Genomic DNA, 8,450 nt, shown 5'->3' with positions numbered 1-8,450 from the left:
ATAGTAAGAAACCAAACATAAATATCCAAAAAATTTGCATACATATCAAAATAACATAATAAGACGGCATAACAATCATAACATTAAAGTGATAGATACCAATAAATGGCTTCCCGTCTGCTTGTCTAACCCAAACATTATTTTTAGTTCCGCTATCGTAAGTAGAATAACCTTCCTCCTGCTTTATCCCAGGGTCAAGCATCCACACCGCTTTGAAACCATTGTTATGGAGATATTTTGCCAAAGCACTAGGATCAGGGAAACGCTCCTGAACATAGTATTTCATAAATTTCTTATAATGTCAATACCTAAAACTTGTAAAATTTAGTCTACGTAAACCATGGTAAGCACTGATAAATTTTTACTTATTGATCTAAACGAATAAACATTCATGCCTTATCAAATGTAAAACAACGAAAGCCATCCATGTAGTCTATATCCATCCATATCACGTCAGAAGGAATCTTCTTATCACGAAATGTTTGAGCTATCTGTAATCATCAAGGTAATTGATCATAAAGTTGCATTCCTCTCTTTAGCTTTACTAAAGAGCCAGAATATATATATGGACAAAAACACTGATTGACCTCCGTTACTCTCTTGTCAGACATATAAAGGTGCTGTTCGTTTCGTGATCTAGACGCAATATTTGGATTTAGTATCTGGACGCAGTATCTAGACGCAGCATCCAGATACTGTTCGTTTGTGTTTTTGGTTTAATTCATGCAGAAATTGTATCTAGAACAAACTATGTTTGTTTTGTAATCTGGTATAGATATCTAGATACAATACATGAAAATGACCAAAATACCCTTCATTTTGTGGTTTAGTGATTTTGGTTATGTTTATAGTTAAATAATTTTCTTATAAAATTTAAATAAACATCTAATAAATATTTAAAAATGAAATCATCTTTTATGATTTAAAAATACACTATAAAAAATATTTTGGTTATATCAATTAACATTAAACATGTATTTTCTAAAATAACACAAAACACATTAAGCATGTATTTTGTTTCTAAAATAACACCAAAAATAACTTTAATAACTTTAATAGGATCCAACAAAAGCTTATAGTAATTTTCTAAAACATGAATTTATTCAAAATATGTTTTATGTTTAGAAGATAACAAATTCAAAAGTGGTCGATCGATTTGAACAAACACAACAATATGAGTGTGCTATCAATTTGAAAAATAAGTGTCCACTTCTCTCAATGTGCCATGGTTCCCCTGCAACAATCACAACTCATGTCTATGGACCCATGAGGGATGATCCTCCTCATTGAGACATCCTCCTCCTTGAGACAAGAGTGTCATGGTTCCCCTGCAACAATCAGAACTCATCATAAGCCATCAATTAGACATTCACATCTTTACCATGGTACGTGAACAATATCAAGTACTAGTGTCATAAAAAACTCTCCAATATTGACCAAACAAAGCCATAAAAACAATCAACGAAAGTCTAATTGATGGTAATACGGAAGAATCAAAACAAACACAAGAATCAATGAAAGGAGTGTCGTACCATAGTATTTTGTGAAACTGTTGTGATGCTAATACGGAAGTTGACGTCCTCTTCCTATCTTTTCAGTTATAACATCATGGAGAGTCTCCATTGCTCTATCACCAGTTGGAATGTATGGAGTATGTTCAATGTTACCTTCTTCTTCATTTTCTACAGCTTGGTCACCATGATTCTCATAATAATCTACCATCTCCCAATAAGCAAAGTCACGGTCTTCAAAGTTTGAATCTCGAATAAAGTTGTGAAGTGCCATAGTTGCTGTCACAATCTTTATCCACTTTTTCAGCTCATACTTAGGATGTTTCCTATCTAAAATCCTCCACTTTGCTTTCCAAACACCAAATGTTCTCTCTATCATAGAACGCAAACTAGCATGTCTACGGTTAAACAGCTCTCTAGTGCTAGTAGGTGGTCCTGTTCTTGCAAACAGATCAAGATGGTACCTAGCTCTACGATGAGCCCCTAGATAACCGGTTCTAGTTGGGTAACCTGAGTCTACTAGATAATACTTGCCATTTGGTGGATGAGGGAAGGAAGGTTCATGAGTAGCACAATGTGTTAACACTTTGGTGTCATGTGCTCTACCAGGAACTCCAACATAAGCAAATATAAATCTCATGCTGAAGTTACATATCGCTAGAACATTTATTGTTGGTTCTGATTTTCTACCTCTATATGCTTCTGCACTATTAGATTGAGGGCGAACAGATATATGGGTTCCATCCAAAGCACCAATGCAGTTTTCAAAAAAAGGCCAATACCTACCATCTTTAACTAGTTTAGGACTAGGTTTTGCAAACTCACCTCTGGATGGCTTCACTATATCTGCTGCAAGCTTCAAAAGAACCCCTAAAACATCATCCAAAGAATGCTGATATCGTTCAGCTAAGACCCGGACTGTTACATCTTGTGCCACCATTTCAATAAACATCGCTACACTCTCTTCAAGATAGACATGGCATGATTCTTCAAGTTTATATTTCTGTGATAGCACCTGACATAAACTCAGAAACGTACCTTGATTCATACGGAGGATATCAAAACATTGTTTCTCAGACTCATACATAAATCGTTGCACCCGACGCCAACCTCCTCCTCGATCTGTCCTTTGCATCTCTCTATTAGTATTAACTCCATAAACTTCTTGAATTGCAGAATACATACGTTCTTCTTCCTCTAATATCAAGTCCATGTCATCATCCTCAAATGATGGTCTAAATGTATCCTGCAATAAAAACAAAAGACACCAGATTGAACAAACCAAAGTCACAAAGTTCATATCATATCAAATATGCAGCCTGCAAAATCACACCGAGAGACAAACAATAAACATCTATTGATCATGTCAAGAACAGAAACTCTAAAACTCTATTGATAAAGAACAGAAACTCATACACCTGATATTTTCAAAGACCACAAACTGATTGCAACACAAAACAAGAATAAACAAGGTTTGTGTCAAAGATTTGAATACTAAACCCTTTTCAAACCTAAATCAGCAGATTTCAAATCGATAAGAACACTAAACCCTTATCAAGCCTAAATCTACAGATCGATCAACTAAATCAAGTCGGAGGAGATAAACACATAAACATAGAGAGAGCGAGAGATCGTACATCGGAGGAGTTGCTGATGAGTTCACGAAGGAAGATCTCCGCCATCTCCAACAAAAAGAAAATAAAAAATAACATAGAAACTTATGGAAATAAGAAAGAAAATAAACTAGTGGACAAGAACAAATAGGAACACTTATTTCATAAACAAGAACGAGATTCATAAACAAGAACACTTATTTCATAAACAAGAACGAGATTCATCAAAGTCATACACACATCAAACTACACACACACCAAACTACACACACACACACACCAAACTACAGATTCTCTACACACCAAACTACATATTCTCTACTTTCACCAGTCTTTGCTTTATCCAGTCTCTGCTTTCACCAGTCTTTGCTTTCACCAGTCTCAAACTCCAAGTAAAGAACTTTGTTCTCATCATCTTTAAAGCTTATGAACGTTTGACGGTTGGTAGAGTGTTCCTTGAGATGTTTCATAGTTGCTTTAAACAATGGAGACCACATTCTTATACTAGACAGTGAATTTAAAACCCTCATAGCCCTAAGCTGACTACAACTATAGTCAGGGTGACTCTCCATGAGTTGATTCTTGTAGGAAAGTATCTCATCACGTGATTGAATACTATCCCTTATCACATCTGCCACTGCTTGTCCTTCCACAGCTTTTCCTGCACGTCTTGTCCGAGTAAACTTTGGTACATTGGAAGCTGCAGGAGCATTGGAAGCTGAGGGAGCATTGGAAGCTGCGGGAGCATCATGTTCTTGTCTTGATTCAGATGCAGCCTCATCGTCATCTAACATCATGTTGTTGTCTAAATGGCTTTCACCCTGTTGAGCACTCCAACCCTCGGCTCCTGGCACTGGTTTATCCTTTATCTTTCTAGCTCCAGGCCACTCCTAAAATAAAAAGGATCCTTAATAAACTAGAGACCACAGAAGAAGAAGAAAACAAATTCTAAAGAGGAAGCTATATACCTTATAACTCTCATCCCACCAATCATCACTCATGTCTATGGACCCATTGGGATGATAGCTCATTCCAGTTCTATGAGTTAATTTCTTGAAACTTGAGTATTGGTTCTTACAAGTATTAAACTTGTTCCTAAATTTTATCCAAGTATGCTTCTCTCCAAATGTATCATAGAACTTGGATATAATCGTTTGTCTCCCAACTTCATTCACTATGCGTTTTCTTATATTGCCTTTTAGATTCTCTTCAAGTCAAAGTTCAAGGTACAATCGGGTTTGTTCATCACTCCATATTAGATTCTAGAAACACATAAAGCAAACAACACAGCTCATAAAGCAAATGATGATTTATGCACTCTCAATGGCATCAACACAGCTCATAAAGCAAACAAAGATTTATGCACTCTCAATGGCAAACAAACAAAGACTTATAAGCAAAGCCATATTACTTGGCCAATAACTAGACTAAGCGAGACTTCAACAACAAGCAAAGAAAATAGGCAATCAAACTAAACAGAAGCAAACACAGCTAAGATAGTAAGAGAGAATGCAGATAGAACCATAAAAAGCAAAGGCAGAAACAAAATAAATCAGATCACAAATCACAAATCACAAACATAAGTAGCAGAGAAATAGAAGATGATACTTACATCACTGCCCGGTATAGATGTCATAATTTCTCCTTGTGTCTGCGATTAAAATAAGTAAATCTTAGAACATAACCTTTGCTCATATAAAACTAGAATAGCGAGACTACAAACCTTTGCTTATCTAAACATTTAACAACCCATTTTAATAGAAGAGAATACAGAACATTTGCTCTCTCACCCTTGCTCTCTCACCCTTGCTCTCTTATATACAACATCATTCTACTAAAAACCCCACAGAGATATTGAATAGATCATTCACAAACGTAAAGTCACAAAACCACAAACGTAAAGTCACAAAACCAACATAAAAACATGATAGAGAGATCCATTCAAATCAAAAACTAAAAGCTCACTAGAAGCTCACTAGAAGCTCAAATCAAAAACTAAAAGCTCACTCATATGAGCATCCAAAGCATCTAAAAGCTCACTAAAAGCTCACTTATTTCCCCAAATCTCAACTAAAAGTTGGAATCCATCACTAACAAAGAGAAGAACACAACTAAAAGAGATCGTTGAAGGGATGAAAGATTCAAAAAGTCTTACCTCTGAAATTCAAAGAAGCAAGGTACGAGATGAACGATTCAGTGGGAGCAGCTCAATGAGAGATGCTTCGTTCTTCTTCCGAGACGAGACGTAGAAGGAGGAGAGAAAGCCCAATTCGTTACAGGTGCTATGGAGAAGGAGAAGAGGAGAGGAATGTGGAGAATCGTCAGAGATCCATCGAGCTTCTCCGATGGTGGCTGAAGAATTGGGGATTTTATGGTTATCTCTATATTAGAATTTTAGAGATATATTTGTAATTGTTTGATAAAAATAAGGGTATATTGGACTTTTAAAATGTTTGGATGAGTTTAATGTAGTCAAACTCTCATTTTTTTCTCATCCAGAAATTCAAATTTTTTTGGATGAGATTTTAAAATGTATCCAGATACTATATCCAGATGAGTTCCTAATTGTTACTAAACGAACAACAATGAGCATTTGCATCCAGATATTGCATCTGGTGCACCAAACGAACATGACCTAACTAAAACGGCATTGGTGGTAGCCTAAGGCCCACCTTGGAGGCATAAAGACAGTTCCTGATATGTAGACAATATAACTTAATTAAACAACAAATAGTATTAACCAAGGAGAAGTGAAATAAGAGAACAAAAGTAAAGACGAAACACTAGTCTCAAACCATACAACTTGCATAAACAATGATCTTTTTTCTTCAAAAACCCAAAGAAGGACAAATAAAAAATTACCAATGGCATGCGATAAGGACTCCAAGACAGCAATAGGTGAGGAGAATGGACCAAAGGTGATTATCGGATATGATGTTGGGGCGATAATTCTTATGATTCCCTCTTTCCTTAGATCAATCTAGACAAGAAAATATATATCAATACAATGAAAAAGATAGATATAGGTCCATAGAAATTAAATGAGTACACGAGCTACAATAATCATATATATATATACCTCACACTTTCGTGTTGTATCAGCAAGAACCCCTAGTGTTTCTCCAGTTGGAAGGACTACTAGTACCCATGGATGTGACTGGTACAGTGGAGTGGTTCCAGGGCCATATCCCCATGCATCAGTGTTCCATGTAAAAACCTGAACATTATACTCACCAAATTAATTAGGGTAACGAGTTGATGATGGTTTCTAAGTGAATGACTCACCCGTTTCCCTGTTCTTTCCAACTGCCCACTAACTTCTCCCGTTCCATAAAACGATGTGCCTGGATAAAACTGCATCACAACTCACAATTTAGCATTAAGACTTAGTAGTGACAACCTTTTTCTCATGGATCATGTCAAAATTGACATTGTAAGACCATTTTGAGAAAAAAAAAAAATACAAACCCTATATAACCTCAAAAGTGACAACTTGTTGCTCCTGAATACAATCACACGTTGGAATATATGTTGGAACATTTTGAGATACAATAGGCAATTCCCTGTCTTTGCTGTTCTTAAATGAAACACTAGGGAATGCGGCTTCCTTATGCTCCACGGAACAGTCAAACCGGAAAACTCTTGTGCTCCAAGATTGGCTTATAAATCATATCGGTTGGAGCCATATCCCTATCTTTTGTTCTGATGACATTTCTCCAACCAAATAAGGCCATAAAGAAACAACTGGTCTCCATCTATATTTTAAATGCTATACTAAAACTTATTTACCATCATTCAAACTTCAAAGAAAGGTTCTACATATATTGTCATCTAAACCTGAACAAAATAGCAAAGCAACACACTCGCAGATCTTTTATTTGGTTTTGAATTCAACGTTCTAATAAAATCGATATTCACTTTACGATGGCAAAAAAGTTACCAAAATACTGTTGCAATAATCAAAAGTCAAACTCGCCATCGTAAATAATTTTCCAAAAATAGTTGTAATATCCAAAGTCAAAAAAAAAAAAAACAATTCTTCCAAATGAGAGAGATATGAATTGTGAAGGATGTGCGAAAAGCTAAAGCGAATAGAATGATCATTCTTTTCATCTGATAAAGCGAATAGAATGATCAGATGAAAAGAAACAACCTGACAGCGAAAAGAGTTGAATTTTCGATTTTACGAGATGAGTGGCAACCACACTTGATGGGAAATTCAAAGACAAGAGTTTTAGAACTCGAAACGAAACTACTATAGTTAAACGAAAGATGTTGACTACTTTAGACAGCCCTTAGTCAAACCAAGCTCCCATATCCGATTATTTTATGTAACGAAATATGCAATACACAAATACAACACAATGTCCAGCAGCCAGAAATAAAACCTCCTAGTAACTCACTAGCAACCTATTACACAACAGGATTACTATATACATATACTGGTTTTTCACTGTTCTACAAAGACTACTATAGTTATGTAACCATACAACTATATCATATCCCCCTGACTACTATAGTTGCATTCCTCTCTTTTTAGCTTCAAAAATAAACAGCCAGAATAATGAACAAAATCACTGATCACGGTAACTCTCTTGTGAGACATATAACTTGTAATATCCGTGTTTCGGAAATAGAATTTGGAATGTGTTGATTAAACAAAAGGAGTGGATATTAATTAATTTTGCTTTAATTAATTTCTGGTTTCATCTAATTTAGCCAAAAATCTTATTTGTTATTAAGAGGATGCCTCCTTGCTCGTGTTTTCGTGAACTGCTGAAATAAAAATAGAGCAAACTTTGTTTTGGTGTTTAAAGCAAAAGAATCAGAATAATTAGGGTTTGGGAGGAAATGGATTCAACGTTTCAAATCATTCTCAAAGGTAACGAAATTTGGTAGAGTTATACCCAAGTCTTTCATCATGATTCTCCTTTTTACAGAAGTGGATTTGGGTTTAAACTCTTATGAGTTATTGGCAGTTTCATGAGACACGTTCTCTTAGTCGCGAATTGAGATCAACGAGTGTTGGAGGCTTGATTTCGGGTTCGTCTGAGATCTGATCATTACGAGATTTTGTGGGAAGCTTCAGGACTTCACCGAAGAATGTTAACGGTTCTTTTTTTGTTCCATGGTTTCATCTTTGAGATGCTTGTTTTCTGTTTTCCAGGCAGTTCGGTTTCAAGGGTGGTTTGTTGTTTTGTTTGGTTGTAGGAGCGAGTCTGATTGTTGTTGGCAAGTGGAGAACTTCTCTTTTGAGTTTTATTTGTTATTCGTGAATCACCTTGTTGAGGTGGGTGTGTGACCATGAGCTTATCTAAGTGATTGG

The 8,450-nt window shown here is 35.8% G+C and overlaps 1 long non-coding RNA gene across 1 annotated transcript; it reads right to left on the bottom strand.

The window, feature by feature from the left end:
* On the bottom strand, positions 6,082-6,433 carry LOC104788607. Its single transcript, XR_768472.1, has 3 exons — positions 6,410-6,433; positions 6,204-6,341; positions 6,082-6,104 (listed from the first exon to the last, which is right to left on the bottom strand). It is a non-coding gene; the product is annotated as an uncharacterized LOC104788607 (long non-coding RNA).

Source organism: Camelina sativa, chromosome 1, assembly GCF_000633955.1.
Source record: "Camelina sativa cultivar DH55 chromosome 1, Cs, whole genome shotgun sequence".
NCBI classification, from domain to species: Eukaryota; Viridiplantae; Streptophyta; class Magnoliopsida; order Brassicales; family Brassicaceae; genus Camelina; species Camelina sativa.
This window is presented reverse-complemented; position numbering and strand designations above follow the sequence as displayed.